General features: G+C 39.2%; 1 long non-coding RNA gene across 1 annotated transcript; it reads right to left on the bottom strand.

Moving 5' to 3' along the window:
• Window positions 1-1,953: 1,953 nt before the first annotated feature.
• Window positions 1,954-7,645, bottom strand: LOC122697553. The gene is made up of 3 exons (XR_006342107.1): window positions 6,711-7,645; window positions 2,905-3,045; window positions 1,954-2,078 (listed from the first exon to the last, which is right to left on the bottom strand). It is a non-coding gene; the product is annotated as an uncharacterized LOC122697553 (long non-coding RNA).
• Window positions 7,646-20,977: the final 13,332 nt, after the last annotated feature.

Raw genomic sequence — 20,977 nt, 5'->3', positions numbered from 1 at the left:
ATGAACATGCTCAGGACATACTACCCCGAAACATGGAAGCTTGGCCTATTGACTATTTTAAGCTGAAAGACTTCTGAGAAAACAGGAAAAGCAGAAGAATCACTCTGCCCTTCTCCCCTGAAACAGATCAGAAAACCCTCTTGTGAGAGGTGCCTTCTCTATACCTGGAAGAAAGGAAAATCCTTCTCTCTGAAGACAAAGGGAAGCCAAACAAACAGATCTAAGTTTCCCAGGGTTTACTGCACTCATATACCCCTTGTCCTATCACTTTCCTCTTGACTTTCCACTTTTCAAACTTAGCATACACTAGAAGGTCTGTTTTCATTTCCTATGAAGACTCTCATGTCACATTACATTCATATGAAATAAATCTGGGGGGAAAAAATCTGTATGGTTTTCTCTTGTTAATCTGTCTTCATCACTTTAATTTTCAGACACAGCCAGGGACCCTAACAGGGTCAAGGAAAACTTTTTCTTCCTCTACACAACCATAAAAAATGAACAGAGAGCACACTCTGTCTCTCTTTAAATATCTATATGTTGTATTTAAGGAGAGAAAGAATCCAGTATATATATATTTGTGTGTGCATGCTCACTCTTGTCCAACTCTTTGTGACCCCATGGACTGCAGCCCACCAGGCTTCTCTGTCCATGGGATTTCCCAGGCAAGAATACTGGAGTGGGTTGTCATTTCCTTCCCCAATATATATGTGTGTGTGTGTGTGTGTGTATGTATATTTGAAGAGACAGAATGACATACTCAACATGAATTGACTGGGGTAGCAGATTCCTTGGTTTGGAGAATATGTTCCCATTGAATATATATCAGCATATATTACTATATAACACAGCATATATCACTATAGCTTCTCCCTGCTTTGTAATCTTTGAGAAGAGACCCAACAAAATTTGGAGAGAGATCTTGTCAAACCTTCACGTAATATTTTGATTTCATGTCTACAGCTCTCATTGTTGCTGGTTCAGAAAGCTTGCCTTTCCTCTTGTACCCAGTGCGATTTTTAAATAATTTTAGTTATGTTTAGCATCACAGAAGCTGGTTTTATGGAATCACAAAACTGCAGAATACAACAGAACTCTAGAGAATACTGTTTAAATTTGTTATGTAGCTTTATCGGGTCAATTCTCATGGTTTTGTAAGTAATCCTCAGGTCCCTTGAGATTCAGGGCAGTTTTTAAGAATGTTGATTATTTCACTTTTGTATTTTGAATTGAATTCTTTGAAATTAACCATGCAAAAAAAAAAAGGAAAAGGAAAATGTACAGAAGTAAAGCATCTTGGTATTGCATGGAAATTTAAAGATGTTCTGAAGTGAGAGTGTTAATCGCTCAATCGCTCAGTCGTGTCTGACTCTTTGGATTGTCGCCCATGGATTGTAGCCTACCAGGCTCCTCTGTCCATGGACTTCTCCAGGCAAGAATACTGGAGTGAGTAGTCATATCCTTTTCCAGGGGATCACCTCTAACCAGGGATTGAACCCCAGCCTCCTGCATTGCAGGAACTCCTTGTGGCTCAGACAGTAAAGTCCACTACACACTGCTATCAGCCTGTGAAAGGTACAAAGAAATAGACTCCTGTCAGATAATCTGTAGCTTTCTCATCCACTTAGCCACAGCTCCTGGGAAAAAACTACAAACAAAAAAACAAACAAACAAACAAAAAAAACTACAAATATACCAATGACCTGAGCTAATTTAAAAATCCTTCTTCTTTTGGGGAACATAATTGCACTTTGACAAGTTTGTATCTCAACATGGCCATCGTAAGAACACATCAAAACACAACATAATGAAACTGATCAACATGACGAACGCACATAAAATGTACAGTGGTTACAAGGTTCCTGGTTTCAAAGATAACAAGACAATTATTTGAATAACTCTAAATTTAAATATAAGTAGTGAGAAATAAGTGTAAAAATCTCTGAGGAATAGCTGATGCTATGGTCATCCTAGATCCAAGTCCTTTTGGAGGCAGAGAATGGCAAAGTCTTACATGGGGGAGCAGCCATGGAAATTAGTTTATACAGACACAGGGCCTCAGATGGATTTGGACAATTCTGAAAGAATTAGAAAGGAACCAACATATAAATAAAAACGAAAGACATCACTCTTGACCAGCCTGGTTATTGGAATGTCCAACAGCCTGCCATGCAGGAAGGACAGAGCCAGTGACAAACATCGCCAGCTGAGAGAAGAGTTTTTTCACCTCTCAGCAAGGCTGAATAGAAGGAATTTAATTTGCCTGCTTGGCTCTTATGCAACGCCAGGTAACCGTAGAATAAAGAGGGCTTTGAGGGAGAAAGCCAGACTTCCCAAACACATTGCTGCAATCACATCCTCCTCCCGTCAGATGCCTGCAGACAGCGACCAACATGTCCCAGACTGCTCATTGCTATCACTCAGATTCATAAGGCTGTGTCTCCCACTGAGAAGGATGAGACATATAAAGGCTCCAACTGCTCTCCTTGTGCAAGCTCCACGGTGAAATTCCATCAGACAGAAGCCAGCTCTCTGCTGAGTGAATTGAGCCTTTTATCAGTCAGATTTGTATACATTACAGAGAGAGCCAAAGAAGGGGGTTACTGTACACCTCGTATATTTTTAGTTCCTCAGGATTAGTTGCTATTGGACTTAATGTGAGGGGAAGAAAAGAAAAAAAAAACCAGCTTCACTCTTCTATGTGTATTGGTGGCTTTTCGAGGTCTCTAGGTTTTGCTGGACTTGGCTGCTTACTTTTCGGATATACTCTGGTAGCACAAAGAGCATGCTAATCTGTTTCATGTTCCAAATTCGACACCGATTTCATTTATTTTTCAAATAATTTGCTGATGAGGGTGTGTGTGTGTGTGTGGTGTGTGATTACATGAATGCACACAAACTTACATTGAATTGATTTCAGTTTTGAGACTCATTCTGTCCACAAGAACAGCATAATAAAACTATTTCAGTTGGCAGAATCAGCTAGGAAACTTTTGCAAGTCCTTTACTTTCTTCATTGACTTTAGTTACTGCTGAAGAAATTCCCTTGGGAAAATAAAAACAAAAACAAGCAAATCCATAAAATATGTGGATGCAGAGATAGAGCTAGTATTCATGTCACTAGACATATTAAAACAAAACAAAACCTGGCTTTTTAAACTTGGTCTCTTACAAAATTTTGGGACTAGAAATAATCCTTCTATCATGGTATTCACTCCCATAGTTATTTTAAATGTCAGTCTTACTACTTCCCCTTACAACCTGGTGCTGTGTGTATAAAACAGAGCTTAGCCTGAAGCTCTGTGATGTCCTAGAGGGGTGGGACCAGGGGGTGCGTGAGAGGGAGGCTCAAGATAGGGGGATATGTGTATAATTATGGTTGATTCATGTTGTATGGCAAAAACCAACACAACACTGTAAAGCAATTATCCTTAATTAAAAAAATTTTATGAGCGACATTAAAAAATAAAACCAGATGAAAAAAACAAAACAAAACAAAAAAAACACCAAAACAGATGAATCTGATTCCAAACTTGACACTGGTTCACATTTACTCACAAGCCACTTTGTATACTCTCTTCCAGTTTTTTCTTGGATGTTGTTAAATAAGTAAGTTTTATCACAGCCTATTCTGGGATACATTTTCAAGGTACTAAAGTGAATATCCATCTCTTTAGATGTAAATGGCTTTATGGGCCTACGATCCGTTCATTCGTGCAAGGCCCCAGGCTCAGAAAGGTCCTGGACTTGGTTTAACTCTCTACTGTTGCGTCTTGAAATTCTTGATACTTTTTGGACAAGGGGCCCTATGTTGTCATTTGGCACTGACCTTGCAAATTATGTAGTCAGTTCTGTTTTTAGAATTAGTGAACAACTGGTGGGAAAAAATTGGATGTGGTGAGAGTTAGGGGTGAGAGACTCTGCTGGGGTGCTAATTCTAAGCTCTTAACCCCTCCCCCAAGTTAGGTTACTAAGAGAGTCAATTTTCAGAGGTGATGGCATTGGATAGTCAGTCATGGCTGCTCAAGAAATAATTAATTAAGCAATTACTTTTCTAATATTTATTCAACAAAAATTTACTGAGCAAAAGTCTTGAAGATGGACCAAATAAAGGTTTAACTCATTAATTATATTTGAGCTCTTTGGCAGTATTAATTTAAATGAGCAATGGAGAAAGCCTTTTGCATGATTATTAATTATTTATCAATTCTTATGTAGAAGGTAATATATTAGATGTTAAACTTAGAATCAGAAAACCAGGTTTCCTAGGCACTCCTTATGATCATCTGTGACCCCTTAAGCATTTTGGGTTTACAGAAGATGAAACTGAGGTTTAGAGAATTTGAGAAACTTTCCCAAAATTACATTTGGACCCAAGAACCAAGCCTAAAACCCAAGTACATAGGACAACAAAAGTGGTGCTCTTAACACAGGGTATCATTACCCTGCCTTGCATTTTGCCATTTATCATCCAGCTCTAAACCCCTGGGCTTCCCAGGTGGTGCTAGTGATAAAAAACCCGCCTGCCAGTGCAAGGGATACAAGAGACACGGGATTGATCCCTGGTCAGGGATCCCCTGGAGGAAGATCCCCTGGAAGAGGGCATGGCAATCCACTCCAGTATTCTTGCCTGGAGAATCCCATGGACAGAAGAGCCTGACAGGGTTTGGTACATAGGGTTGCAAAGAGTTGGACATGACTAGAGTGACTTAGCACTCATGCATGTATCTGTACCCCCGTCGACTTCTTTCCTTCTCTAGAACTGAGAATGTATGTAAGCGAGTTCACATGCAAGGCTTACCACAGGCGGAAGAGCACCTGGACCAAAACTAGTTACCTAAATATTATATTCTCAACCTTAAGGTTCAGATGAGATGTTTTCTAGACAACTCAACCGTACACTTAGCCCCATGTAGTAGTATATCACTAAAAACATATTACTGCACATTCATACACATGCAAGCACTGCCTCCTAGTTTTCTTCTTAGAAATGAGACTGAACTTTAGTTTAGACAATATACCCTTCCAAGATACAGAAACTTTGAAACATGTAGCATCATCTTGCTATTTAAATGAATTCGGAATTTAGAAGTAAAAGTTGATAATCATCAAGGTTCTATCTTTGAAAATCATTTTGTATTTTTCATATGCTTTACCTCAGAATAAACCATTTGTAGTCAGGTTTGGCAAACATACTCAATTTCATTCTAAGTAAGTGTTCCACACGTGAAGGATTCTTGGTTTGTATGTTGATGTTGGCCTAGTTAAAACCTCCATTGCCATCTGAATTATGTGAGAGGTTTCAAATCTGCTAATGTGGAGTTTGCACCTTGCAGAAGGGAAAGACATTTTAATAAGCCTTATTTGTATTTGCCAAAGGAAAATTAAATTAAATTTGCAGAGATATTTACTTTTTAACAAGGCTATTGAGAAAGCTATATACAAAGACAGAAAACCAAAAAGAGAATTTCAGTTGGAGTTTGCCTTTTTTCCCCTCATATCTTGTTTTTTTCTGACTCTTAGCTCCTTTTCTCTGTCAACTTCTGCTCAGGCTGAAAGATACAAAATTCTTTTACATTTCTTCATGCCACTCCCTACAGCTTTTGCTTCTCGCTAGCAAGTAAAAGAAGGTCAAGACAGAAGATGCAGAACACATACTGGTTACTCTACCAGATGCACCAGAAAATTCCCAAAACAACATGCAAGGCTGTATCCAAATTCCCACTGACAGAGAGAGGAGGGTCAGTCTTGTGGTTATTTACACTGAACATCTTTGAACCAAAATAACTTCCCAACCCTTCAACCAGCTGATGCTGACCAACCTCCTTTCAAACAATCTATAAAATTAGTTTTCTGGATTCAACAGGTCACTTCATTTAAGCTTCTGTTCAAACATCACCATGTTGAAGTGGCCTTTGCAAAGCACGCTAACTAAAATATCACCCCACACCCTCGATCCCATTGTCTTAATAACAGTGATCACTACCTGACTTTTACAATATATTTTCTGATCATTTATTTGTTGTTTTCTTCTCCTTCTGTAATGTAGGTACTGTGAGGGTAGATTTGTCTAACTGACCACTGTACCTCCAATGCCTAGAACAGTACCCACATGTGAGAGGAACTCACTAAATATTTGTTGAATTAATTAAATACCTGTGAAAATGAGTCGGACCATATGGAGCTGGCAGAAGTATCCTGACACACTAGTTTCTGATGTCATTTGCTCTCACATAATTCCGCCTGAAGGAAACCTTTTCAAGGAAGCAATCTCTAGTTCAAGTTTCTTCCATGTCTTTCTTCTGCTCTCTGTGTAGCCAGCCCAAAGGATATTTGAGTTCAATTTGCAGAGAAATGCTATAGATAGAAATGATAATGTCCCCTCAACTTAAAAGAGCTGAGCATGTTTTCAAAGTGTTTTATGAACTGGAAACCTTTCTATGAGGTATTTCACTACAGCCCCATAAAACCTGACACCCTGCTGGAATTTCATCCTGTTAAATTTGGCAGTGTTTCCTTCCTCATGTAATGAGTTCAATTCATGTTTTCATTTAAGTTCATACCCAGATACAAATCAGTGTCACCGCCATAGGCAATGGCTCACAGAATTCTTAAGCACTTGGGGCTGAGGGATGCAGGGTTGAGAAGGACAAATGCCAAATTCTCCTCTTCACATGGGGGTTCTGTAGCATTTACTGTTTTCTACCCACCTCCGTGCCAGGTCCTATGGAGGCCGTTGGCTAAGTGGGCTTCTGGCTTCTATCTCAACACAAGCTCATCTTCTAAAGCCTCTCTGGATTTCCTGTGGTAATCCCTCTTTGTGTCCCTCTGAGAAAGAAACAATAATCACTATTTTTTTTTTCCAGGAGGAAAGTTCAAGAGCACAAATGGTTTTAGTTAGGGATTCAATAAACACTTTGGCAGGAATGAGGAAAGCAGCGTTGAAAAGACCTAGCTTTTCTTTCATTTCTAGTTTAAGGTAGATATTTTCATGTGAGGCAAACCGGGCAGAGTCAATACTATGAGGACAACCTTCTGTTCTTGGCTGATACACCAGGTAACTAAAATCTAATACCTACTCAAGGGCTCTTTCTTCAAGTGCCATTATCAATAAATGATCGTTAAGGTAACAAAGATGGTAACAGTGACAGCCAGAGCACCCTGTGTAGGGAAGTTCTGTTCTGCCTGTGGAGACTGTGTCTCGATTTGCATTGACTTTATGACTTCCTGCAGGCAAACACCTGGAGACTCTTTCCTAAAGGCACTGCTGAGCTCAGGACAGTGTTGTCACGTTGTCTTCATTAAGAGCAAGGCAGCCAGCTCTTCCCTTCCCCAAGCTGAGTTCTCAGACTTCAAGGAGCTGACTGGAGGAAACAAGGTTGAACAATAAAATGATAGTTAGAAGAAAGTTTAAAAAGGAGTCCATTTGCCTTCCTCATGTTCAAGACAGCAAGTTAATGTACACACCTATACACTCACGTTCATATTTTATTAGCTTTTTTGACCAGTAATAAATTGTGATCTTTCCTAATCACATGATTGAAGTCATCGTACCAGGAGCCCCAGATTTTAATGCTGATAAATCCCGTCACTATTCTTAACTCCAGGAAAGGCAGACAGAGAGCCCACCCTGAGCTGGTGGGTGACATCCGGGTCTGGGAGATCTGTCTCTGGGACCTCCTCCAGTAGATAAATGGCTGTATTATGATGTGAACCATATTTTCTTCGTGTGTACCATTTAGATGCCTAAAACTATTGATAAAACTTGCTCTATTAAAAAAAGAAAAAAAAAACAGTTATTTTTCTACTCCCCCATTAAGAAATTCTAATAAATTCTCATTTGTCCCCACTCCTTAGAGATCAATGTGCCACAATTCTTGTTTAAAACTGCACATTTCCCAAATTGTCCCATAACAGGCTGAAATATATCCACATATATTCCTTTCAATCTGATAGCATTATCTCAGTGTGATTCATTCATTAATCAATTAGTATGTTAATTCAACAATTATTTTATTGAACACTTTCTAATTTCAGGCACTGCACTAGAAGCTGGACACTGAGAAAGCATAGATAATATAAGCTCTTTGGTGTATATAAAAAATCTGGAGCTAATACAGGAAATAATCAGTTGTTAAAATGAATTGGACATAATGCAGGGGAAAATAGATGAAAAAGCTACTTCAGACACTAAGGCATGTGGTTTAAGGCACATTCTGTACGTTACAGATTCTGTTTTGCTTCTTAAAATAATTCTTGAAATCTCAGAGTCATACCTCTGTTGTCATATAGCAAACCAAAATTCAAAAAGTGGTCTCATTTTGAAAAATTGTATTTTATCAGGAGTTGTGATCTGGTGTGACATCAGTATGCCTTGGACTCTTAAGTCCAAGAATATAAGCTGTTGTCTCCATTATCAAGGTCACACCAACAGAGACACTGGATTTGGCTTGGGGGCACGGGAAGGTGTAAGTTCACAACCTGTGGTTTCAGTTGAACAAACTGAATGGTGGATTCCGACAGCTGCAGAAATGGAAGAATTCATCACCCCGTGAAGAGCTACAACAGAAACCACAGAATTTTCTTCTGCAACCAGCAGAAAGCAGGGACTGCCAGACTCTTCACAGAGGCCCTCAGTGATTAGAAGATGAGACGGAAGAGGGCAAGCTCAGATGGGCCTAAGCAAGAACTCTCAGGGAGGAGACTGCTGATGGCTGGTTGTCATTCGCAAAGGAGGGTGACGCTCTTACAGAGCTGGAAGAGGTCAATAAATCACCACCCTTATCTTGCAAACAGAGCCTGTGACTTCAAAAATTAGCTCATTTATTCTGCACAATTAAATTTATTGAAGTGTGACAGAAAAGTTTAGCAGCCGGTGGAGCATAAAGCCGGCAACAGCCGAGGCGAGCTTCTGAGTGAATGACACAATTAGTTGACTTTCATTTTATTTATCAATATAATTATTGAATTGTATTTATCCTTTTCCACAGATTTCTACAATTATTACTGCTCAGGCCTCTAGGGAAAGAATTAGTTTAAATTTTTGGTTGAAGTTAATGTGATTATGGAGCCACTAATAAAAGGAAAGTTCTTTAACGTGCTACACAATCTTGTATTGAATGTCACTCCCATCATCGGGCTTAGAAATTCATGTGAATTTCATGTGAATGTGGTAAATTGAATTTAAATTTGTGAATGTGACAGATTCCCTAGGTGGGGACTGAACTGGGGATGGCTAAAGCCCATTCTCAGGAAAGAGGCTTTAAAGCAACTAGAGATTTGGCTTTATTTAAAATTGGAGATTAAAACAACAAAAAAAAAATTTTTTTATTTTTTGTTTTGAAAGTGATAAAAAAGTAACCCGGGAAATATATTCAGGCTTAATGAAGTTTGGGACAGAAAAAAGACCATAGGAATGCTTGTTTTTTTATCTTCCCCTCTTCAGACCTGGCATTCCACTATATCTCTGAGAAAGCCTGTCAAAAAGATAGAACAAATAAAAGTGGGTAAGACAGTAATCATATCCCAGAGGGAGATGGAGAGTGGCCTGCGCCACAGGTTCTGGGAGACTAGTTTATCCTCCTGAAGCAGCAGCACATGAATATACCAGCTGTCTGGGTCTGAGCGGTCTTCTCCCAGTGAATCAAAAGACTTATGGGCGCTGGTGCACACACTTTCTGCAAGGTCTGAAAACAGACCCATTTCCCACAGGGAACTCAATCTCATTCGTCACCCACAGGCCTCTCTTTTAAATGTTTGTTATCTTCGGCATCTGAGAGATGCTTAGTCTCTCTGTTAAGGTGGAGTGGAGGTAACTCAAGTTCAACTTTTAATAGACCCAACCAGATACACAATTCCAAGGAAACCTATTAAAGCTGTGATCGTTAGGCTTAGAACCTGTAAGGATGTGGGATCTTGTTAAAATGAAGATTCCCTCAATTTTAAATGAATAAGAGACTCCTTTGGCTATGGCGTTGGAATCAACTTCAAGAAGTCTTAAAGGTGATAGAATCATGTGACTGAAGAGCGGCAGTTCTTCCGAAGAGAAGTCTCATTCTCCAATGGAGAACTATTGACTCACAGGTAAAGATGAGAACACTAAATTCTGACCTAATGTGGACAACTAACATGCAAGCTAAAGCAAGATTATCACTGCCACATTTTCATGTGTTATTATTTATCCTGTTATTGTCAATATTTGATAATATTCAGAGTTAAGAGCTAACATTTATGGTATCCATTATGACCTAAACTAATTCTGTATTCCTCTTTTTCTTCAACTCTCATATTTAATCTACCAACAAGACCTGTCTATACTACAATCTAAACTATATCCCAAAACTACTTCTTTCCATATCCACTAATTTATGTCCTTTATTCCTCACCCTGGAGTCAGGGTGGCTGCAGCACAGAGGGCAGGAGGCAGCTGGAGGTTCAAACCTGTGAGATAGCTAAGGTCCAGGTCAAGTAGGACCCTGTAAGCCTTCAACTTTGGAATTTATTCTAAATGTGATGGGAAGTCACTCGAGTGCTGAGATGTCATGATCATCAAGATCTGCCTCATTCTTTTAAAAGATTTGTTCTGACAGCTCAATGGAATATAGGCTGTAAAAATGTATATAAAAATGAGTCCAGTGTGAGATTAAATTCTGAAGTCACAGGACAAGATTTTAGAAAGACACCTTAGCCCATTGTTAATTGCAAAATAAACGTATCTCCAAAGGCAGTGAGATAGAGGGCTCTTCTTTTATGACTCATTCTTTTGCAATTCATGGGCTACTTCTGACATGATTCCACCTAATCTTTATGCCATTATAATGCAATGTTTGATACTTACTTTGACTTATATTTCCAATTAGCACAAAGATTTAGTTATCTTTTCTCTCCCTGTATTTTTTGAGAGAGTCTAGCAATGAGCTGCAGAGTTAGAGAAGACAGAGGACCCACCTAATTTGTGGAAGGATATTGAGTTAACTCCACAGAGTTTCAAACTTCTATCATCCTGGGCTACCAGGGCAGAAGATTTTATTAGTGTCAGGCCACTCACTTTCCAACTCATCCTTTTTTTTTTTTTTTTTTAAATGGGGGAACAGGGAGAGAAAAGAGGAGCATAGAATATTCACAGGTCATTGGAGAAAGGCCTGACTCATTTTTGTGATGGTTGGACCCTGTCATGAGCACACAGGGGTTAAAATTATACACAGATGGAATAAATGGGCCTCTCTTAAAGTTAAACAGAGAAGGTCAAATATTTCACTTCAAGTTAAAGAGAAGAAGGAGGTATGGTGTTTACAAGTCTATTTTGTAGTGACCCAGTTGTACCAACGACCTGGGGCAATATGTCAATTTACATGTGTGCACAAATTTCAAACACAGCTTTCAAGCTGTATGTAGACAAGTTAAATAAACCCCAAAGCCCTATTTTGAATGTAGCATTTCCCTGAAATTTTTGCTTCTATGGCAGACACTTTAGACCTTGAGATTGTTCTTGGTTAAGTTCCAACTCAAACTCTCAATAATACCCAACACCAAATATATATGTTGAAATATCCAAGAAATTGCCATTTTCGTTTGAGTTGGATTTCCTGGAAATCTCTCATGGATCTTACTGCATGTGCTATCAATTAAACTGTTTTTGCATATTGTCAGGACAACTGCTTAAGCCCTGGGCTGATATCTTTCCTGAAAGGATAGGCTATGACCATATATATTAGGACGCAACTCTTTTTAACCTTCTTAGATTCCATAGGTTCCATCACTACTGGATTTTAATAAAACACCACACTGTGGGGTGCAGGATCAGCTTCTGGAGAAATGGTAAAAGGCCCAGATGACACAGCCCAGAAGACAGTTAGCTCCTTATGCAGTAGAACTTGGCCAGTTGGAAATGGGAGATAGGAGAGAGCTGAACAAAAAATTTCCCCTTCTTTTTCTATCCTGTGAGTTATTCTGGAATGAAGTTTCTTCTCATAAGCCTTCTAGAGTATCTCTGTGTACAAAATTAATGATTCTACTAAGTAATCTGCTCTGGCTTGTTATAAAGTGTTAATACCTAAAGGGCTAATATATTCCATTTTACCTTGCTTCCTTATCTTTTGCTCCTGCCTTCACTTCCCTGGACGTGTACCTCCAAGAAAAGTGTTAGCATCAGTTTCTCATCTCAAGATCTGCCTTCTAGAGGACTCAGGCTAAGACACAGTTTCCTGTAGATGTGGAGGAGGAAGGGGGCTCAATCAGCTTGACTCAGCCATTAGGATTCTCAGCTCTGGGTGAGCATCAGAATGACTCATTTGTTAATAATGAAGGGAATTCCCTGGTGGTCCAGTGGTAACAAATCCATGCTTTCACTGCCAATGGCCCAGGTTCGATCCCTGCTCGGGGAACTAAGATCCCACAGGCCACACAGCATAGCCAAAAAATAAAAATAAGCAAATAAAAAGTTATATTAAAAAAAATAAGCAGACTCTCACCACCCCCTATGCCAAGCCAACTGTTTCTAGCGATCAGGCAACACACAGATTTAAAAATCTCCAATAATTCTGATGGGATCATAGGTTGCCTTCAGTCTACAGAACCAAAATGACTCAGACCTCTGAAGAATGAAGGAAAACAAGAACAGGGACCAAGGAGACCAGGAGATTGTTACATTCTTTCCCCACTAGAACCAGTCAGCTTTGACAAGCTTTAGAAATTTAAATATACCTAAGAAACTAAATAAACACTTAACAGTAATGTACCATATGGAAAATGTAATAAAACAAAAATATAACTAATCTCATTTGCTTTTCTGACTAGAGAAACCCAAGTGGCTTGCTACATATGACTTACATGCTCAGTGACAGACTTGGAACCAGAGCCTGCCTCACTGTTTTTCAGGCTGAGTTCTCACTCCACTCCCCACTACTTGACAAGTCTGGCATGAGAGGTGAGTTGCCATAAAAGCTTCAGTGTAAAAAGAGGACGAGGACATCATGGAGAAAAAAGGAAAGAAAGTGAAGTCGCTCAGTTGTTTCTGACTCTTTGCGACCCCATGGACTGACTACCAGGCTCCTCCATCCATGGGATTTTCTGGGCAAGAATATTGGAGTGGGTTGCCATTTCCTGGTAGCAAAAGGCAGGGTCTGCCCTTCCAAAGTTGCACTTGCCTTATTTCATCTTCATCTTTGGGTCTGGAGTTGACTTGAATGTCACATCTCCTTAGTAGAGCCACTGAGGCCACAACTCTGGGCTTAATTTGACCTCTGACCCACAAGTTGTAGACTTCTCATAAGAAAGACCGAATAACAGCAAACATTTTCCCACCCCTTTGGGGAATGTAATTCTTTTTTCTTCTTCTTTTTTTTAAAATTGGAGTATAGAAAAAGAGAACCCTCTTATGCTATTGGTGGGAATGAAATTGATATTGCCACTGTGGACAACAATATGGAGGTTTCTTAAAGAACTAAACATAGAAATACCATAAAACCTAGCAATCTCACCACTGGGCATATACCTTGAGAAAACCATAACTCAAAAATACTCATGTACCGCAATGTTCATTGCAGCACCACTTACAAAAGCCAGGACAGGGAAACAACCTAGATGTCTGTCAACAGATGAATGGACACACTTTTATTTTTATCCTACTATCTAGGGGATCAAGAAGAAGAAATCTGGGTAACTTTTATGTGTCTGGGTTTCTTCTTTTGTGAGCTGTAGAGAAAAAACTGAACCTTAGCTTTCACTGAGACCAAAATCTAGAGTTAGATAGATTCATTCACCTTGGAGATTAAGATGAAATAATTTCATAGACTTCATCATATTAGCAAGGCTTCATTAGAATATATAGCTATCTATTTTAGGGTATTAAAAACTTAAGGGTGCATGAGAATCCAAGAAATAGATTATTAGGAAACAAAATGAAATTACTGTACGTAATGCAATTGCATGATTACTGCACCGTATCTATTCTTCTATACATTTCATATTCTTTTAATCATTTAATCACTGGTACAGCCTTCTGATGAAGATGTGTGTGTGTGCTTAGTCACTCAGTAGTGTTCGACTCTTTGCAACCCCATGGACGATAGCGTGCCAGGCTCCTCTGTCCGTGGTATTCTCCAGGCAGAATATTGGAGTGAGTTGCCATTTCCTTCTCCAAGTGATCTTCCAATCCAAGGACTGAACCTGGGTTTCCCTCATTGCAAGCAGATTCTTTACCATCTGAGCTATCACGGAAGCCCATGATGCAGATATTATCATCTGAATTTTATAGATGAAGAATAAAGGTAGGTTAGGTAGATAGGAAGTTAAAGAGTTGGATTTGGAAGTCAGCTCCAACTCCAAATCCCATTTTCTTCCTTTTTATATTGTAAGAAGAATGGGGTTATTTTAAAATATGAGATAAATTTTTAGAAGTTAAATATAAAATGGTATAATTAAGGAAATTCCTTAATTTAGAGATCTAGAAAAAGAGGTTTGTTTTTTGGTTTTGTTTCATTTGGTGTCATTTTCTTTGTTGTGGCATTGTTGTTCAGTTGCCAAGTCACGCCTGACTCTTTTCAAACCCATGGACTGCAGCATGGCAGGATTTTTTGTCCTTCCCTATCTCCCGGAGTTTGCTCAAATCCATGTTCACTGAGTCGGTGATTGCAGCAGGTGGGATCTTTATGTTGTGGCATGTGGGATCTAGTTCCCTGACCAGGAATCAAACCTGGGCCCCCTGCACTGGGATCTCAGAGTCTCAGCCGTTGGACCACCAGGGAAGTCCCTGCATTGCCTTCTTAAAGTCACCTACAGTCTCTTTTCCTGGCCAACTATTAATATAATACCCAGTGACAGCTGGCTGTTATCCTTGTCCAGATAAAATTAGCTTTGTTTGAGTCTTGTCATGAAGAAGCTGTTTGACAAGAATTTAGGCTAAATGAGTAGGATGTTGTTGTTGTTGTTTAGTCACTCAGCCCTGTCTGACTCTTTGTGACCCTGTGGACTCTAGCCAGCCAGGCTCCTCTGTCCATGGGATTTCCCAGGCAAGAGTACTGGAGTGGGTTGCCACTTCTTTCTCCAGGAGATCTTCCCCACCCAGGGATCAAACCCATGTCCCCTGCTTGACAGGTAAGTTCTTTACCACTGAGCCACCTGGGAATCCCAAGTTAGTAGGATACAGATCACTTACAAATGAAGAGACTTCTTCCTACACCAACAGATACGACATTGTCACCAATGCCAAGGCACATCTCGAAAAGTAGTCATTAGAGGGTGGTCTGAAGCACATGTTCCGTTATTATTGGGCTTTCTCCAACCTCAGTCCTACTCTCTTCTCTACAGCATCAGTTACAATGAACTATCCCTCTAGGAGTTCTCCCCACTGATTTTACAATATCCTGGCCTTCTTATCAGTGGATGATCCTCCAGTATCTTTTACCCAAACAAAATATGCCAAAAGATACAAAAATAAACTGTTCGTGTATTTTATTCAAACTTTACTGCTAATAATATAACAACTAAAACTTACTGAGCACGTAAGTGTGAACCATCATATGACATACGTTTTCTTCTTCATAAATATTAAGTAACCTATGCATTGTCATGCATGACTTATCTTTCTCTTTCTCTTGCCCTCCCTCCATTCATTTCTCCTTCACTCTCTTCCTATTTCTTCCTTTTCTTTTAAAAATGTTGGAACTGAGCCCCACCAAAGTAATCTACCTGTACGTGATGACATGCACACGTAGGATCATGCCTGCCTGATTTCCACCCTGGTTTTTTATCAGTGTAAGGAAGCATCCAAAGGAGACTGGATTGAATGCATACAGCTGTGGTCCAAAGAAGATGGATTCACTTGGAGGATTGTAGTGGTGGTAATTTTGCATACTCTATTCCAGAAATAATTGATCTGACAAACTTTCTTGAGGATTTGAGTAAGACAGTCAGGTTCTCTCATTTTCTCACAAAATAAAATAAAAACAGGGACTTCCCTGGTGGTCCAGTGGTTAAAACTCCTTGCTTCCAACGCAGGGGCGCAGGCTCAACTGCTGGTCATGGAGTTAGATCCCACATACCCCACAACCCAGCTGAAAGATCTTTTTTTTTTTAACTGAAAATAAAATATATATATATTTAAAAACCATAAAGCAACAGAAAATTTAAACTTTTAAAATTTGCAATCAAATAGATTAAGTGACCTTAAAACATCTTGGCTGATCTTTTTTCTCCAGATCATTTCAGATGTCTTTTTTTTTTTTTTAAGAAAAAAACATCTTTTGATAAATATTAATTATTAGTGAACAATGTTAGATTCTATTTTGTTTTATTATACTGAGTCTACTTGAAAGACATTTCCATGATCCTGAGTAGTTATATTTTCCCTCTGTACTCTGGATTCTTTGTTGTATCATGTCTTCCATGCCATTTCTCAAGTTGTACCCATTAAGGAAAAGTTAAAAGACTTCAGAATTTTGGAAGCACTTTAGTGTCTGGGGTGTCATCACCCTCTCTCTGTTTGGCCCACGCCTCCCATCTGGCACCTTGAGATAAATATATATGATACAAGTAAGTCCTTCTATTCCCATGGGGTAAAACACTCTGTCACTATGAGAAGAATCTATTACCAGTTAGAACTCTGCATTCTTCTTGAAGACACTTTGGGGATTTTTGATATTCACTCAGAGCCCCAGGAAGGGATAAAGCTCAAAACAAGTGGAGAAAAGGGAACCCTCTTACACTGTTGGTGGGAATGCAAACTAGTACAGCCGCTATGGAGAACAGTGTGGAGATTTCTTAAAAAACTAGAAATAGAACTGCCATACGACCCAGCAATCCCACTTCTGGGCATACACACTGAGGAAACCAGATCTGAAAGAGACACGTGCACCCCAATGTTCATCGCAGCACTGTTTATAATAGCCAGGACATGGAAGCAACCTAGATGCCCATCAGCAGATGAATGGATAAGGAAGCTGTGGTACATATACACCATGGAATATTACTCAGCCGTTAAAAAGAATTCATTTGAACCAGTTCTAATGAGATGGATGAAACTGGAGCCCATTATACAGAGTGAAGCAAGCCAGAAAGATAAAGAACATTACAGCATACTAACACATATATATGGAATTTAGAAAGATGGTAACGACAACCCTTTATGCAAAACAGAAAAAGAGACACAGAAGTACAGAACAGACTTTTGAACTCTGTGGGAGAAGGTGAGGGTGGGATGTTGCGAAAGAACAGCATGTATATTATCTATGGTGAAACAGGTCACCAGCCCAGGTGGGATGCATGAGACAAGTGCTCGGGCCTGGCGCACTGGGAAGACCCAGAGGAATCGGGTGGAGAGGGAGGTGGGAGGGGGGATCGGGATGGGGAATACGTGTAGATCTATGGCTAATTCATATCAATGTATGACAAAACCCACTGAAAAAATAAATTAATTAATTAATTAATTAATTTAAAAAAAAAAAGACTTTATGAAGACCAGAGAATGAGAACGAATAGATACTAAACTATTAGTCTAATTTCAGCCCAGGTAGAAGAGAAGGGAAGGGAAGGAAAGTGAGGCAGGAGAGTGGGAAGGAAGGAAGGATCAAAAAGAAAAAATGTTTTTGATAGGTTTCTATAGCCTATATAGACTATATAGCCAAACAAAGCAGAGTTGAAATTAATTAGGTGAGTAAATAAGAAGATAAGAGTGTAGCAGATCCAGAAAGCTCTGCGATATTTGCTGACCCACCACATTAGTATGACTCGGAATAGAATTGTTTTGGCCTAAAAGCGGCGGGAAGAAGAATGATAAGATTTGAGGGGTATGGCTGGGAGGAGGAACGAGGCGCGATGGAGAAGGGAGATAGAACGAGCAAGTGTGGAGAGAAAGGAAAAAGAAAAAAAAACACCATGGGCTGAGTAGGGAGAAAGCCCACAAGGAGAGTAAAAAGTACTCAAGCTAAGAAAATCCTTTCCTGTAAGTTTAGCAATATTTTTAATCTCATAGATGGCTGTAGTGACAACTTCTTCATTATTGTTGGTACAAGATTTCATGGATCATAAACTCTCCAAGACCATCATCTGGGTCGCATCTATCTCTTGAAGTTCATTTCCAAAAATTATAACTAAGTTAATTATTTAATGATGATCAATGTATTGTCATGATCTAAGGATGTGACTTGTTATCCCAAACTATTAAGAGTAATGTAAATTTCTCTGTGGCATTAGTAAGGAACATATCTCATAAAGTGTGTATATATTTTATAATAATTCCAACATAATTTTACGGGCATTGGCACCAAAATTGTCTTGAAAGAAGGACTTTCTGACTTGTGGTAATAGTCACTGATAGGTTTCTGGCATTCTTATCATGCTGGTGTTGTCTTACAGCTAAAAAAAAATCTGATTCTTGAAATAAAATCACATTAGCTATGACTATCAGGGGGCTTCCCTGGTAGCTTAGCTGGTAAAGAATCGACTGCAGTAGAGACCTGAGGTTGATCCCTGGGTTGGGAAGATCCCCTGGAGAAGGACATGGAAACCACGCCAGTATTCGTGCCTGGAGAATCCTCATGGACAGAGGAGCCTGGCGGATTGCAGTCCATGGGGTCACAAAGAGTCAGAGGCCACTGAGCAACGAGGCACAGCACAGCACAGCATGAACATCAGGAAAGGCTAATCTTCTCACTTCCACACGTAAAACTCCAGAGACTGAAGTGAAGAATCTTTTGGAAATTCTGACATCATCACTAGCCCAGAACTTTATAACCTTGGTTTTCTCAATCCACTCTCAAGCACAATTTTCCCTACACCTATTTAGAATTAAGTAGGATATTTTTTAAATTTACCATTTTATTTATTTATTTTTGGCTACATTGCACAGCATGTGGGATCTTAGTTCCCTGACCAGTTCAAACCCATGCCCCCTGGAAGCACAGAGTCTTAACCGCAGGAGCACCAGGGAAGTCCCTTAGTAGGAAATTTTTGTTGTCCACCATCTCAGAATAAAAAATCGATACATTTAAATATGAAATCCCAGATTATCCAAATGCATATTTATTTCTGTAATAATATATGCTTTTCTTATAAAGAAAATTCCAAATTAAGCTATTTATCAGACTACTGAAAATCTGGTCATGATAACATTTAGTTCTTGCATATTCTGTGTGCCTATTATAAGAAACAGAGTAAAATAGGCACCAAATCTAAAAGAATACTTAATGAAAAGAAAATAAATTTAAAATTTGACAGGTACTTTATTATCAGTTATAATACAAGACAAAATTAAAATTCTTCCCAAGGCCTACTCACTTTAAAAATCTAAATTTATTGTAACTGTTTAAGCAACTGCTTTTAACCCAAATGAACAGGGCCTTCGTTTCATTTTCATACAAGCTATAAATGCACCTATCTCTTTGTAACCAGTGATAAATGCTACTGACTTGAATTGTGTGACATATAATTTGAAGTAAGAATAATGTCCTATACTTGTAATACATTTTTCTCTTTACAAACCACTTTTAAACATTTTTCTAGCTCTTACACCTATGAGTTAAATTACTTTACGCTAAATTGCTTTGCCCATAATTCAGAAAATAAAACTAATGGTTAGAGTCACAAAGTGACTTGCCAAAGGTCACCAAGTTAGTAAATAGCAGATCAAGATTACAACCCTATTTATCTGAATCTTTAGCCCAAGCAGTATCTTATCTGCTACAGAAGACCTAGCCCCTCCCAGATACTGAAAATGTACATAAATACTGATCCTTACCTTCAAGAATCTGTGAACCCAGCTGGCTCACAACTATTTAATCTAGACCAAGTCACCTGATCTCTCCTTATATGATCTCTTCTGTACCTGCCTTCATTTAAAGGTAAGCAATAATATCCAGTGTGCTTCCCATGTGCTCAGTGGTAAAGAATCCGCCTGCAAATACAGGAGACACAGATTTGATCCCTGGATCAGTAAGATCCCCTGGAGGAGGAAATGGCAACCCACTCCAGTATTCTGTCCCCATGGACAGAGGAGCCTGGTGGGCTACAGTCCATAGGGTCACAAAGAGTCGGACATGACTTAGCAACTGAACAATAACAACAATAATATCCAAACTCAGGAAATGGTTCACAACCCTTCAAGCAAACTGTCCTGTTAAATAAATTCATTCTTATGTACTACTTTAGATGCATAGCAATTGGATCTATGCCTTATACTTTTTGGCCAACAATGGATTAAAAATGTTGCACCCTTTCCAAAATTTCCAATCTTAAAACAAGGGATATTCTTCTGCTTCAAAGTCACCTTCAGGTGATTTTTCTCTGAACAAATAAATAAATATAAAGTTGAATTTGAGTGTTTGCATGGTTCTTTGAACTGTTTTCCTTGGAAAGGTCATTTTTTTTACATGTAACATATCAAAATGAAGAAAAATATCAAAATTTAAAATTGGCACAGGGGGCTTCCCTGGTGGGTCAGTTGGTAAAGAACCTGCCTGCCAGTGCAGGAGACCCAGGTTTGATCCCTGGGTGGGGAAGATCCCTTGGAGAAGGGAATGGCAACCCACTCCAATAAAAAAAAATAAAAATATAAAATAAAATTGGCACAAGGTTACTAGACCTCCAGAAACATTTTTGTGTTTTTTTCTTTTTTAAGGGGCAGGGGCTTGTTGTTGCTAACAGTAGTACTGTTATTCCACTTATTTTATTTATTTTATTGTATTTATTTATATTGCTGTACCACAGGGCATGTGGGATCTTAGATCCTCAAGGAGAGATTGAACCCACGTGCTCCTGCAATGGAAGCACAGAGTCTTAGCTGCTGGACTTCAGAGAAGTCCCTCCAGAAACATGTGTACTTAAACTTCAGTTCAGTTCAGTTCAGTTCAGTCACTCAGTCGTGTCCGACTCTTCATGACCCCATGGACCACAGCACACCAGGCCTCCCTGTCCATCACCAACTCCCAGAGTTTACCCAAACTCATGTCCATTGAGTTGGTGATGACATCCAACCGTCTCATCC

Source organism: Cervus elaphus, chromosome 7, assembly GCF_910594005.1.
Source record: "Cervus elaphus chromosome 7, mCerEla1.1, whole genome shotgun sequence".
Lineage (NCBI taxonomy): Eukaryota > Metazoa > Chordata > Mammalia > Artiodactyla > Cervidae > Cervus > Cervus elaphus.
The sequence above is the reverse complement of the archived record's forward strand: the minus strand, read 5'-3'. Positions and strand labels throughout refer to the sequence as shown.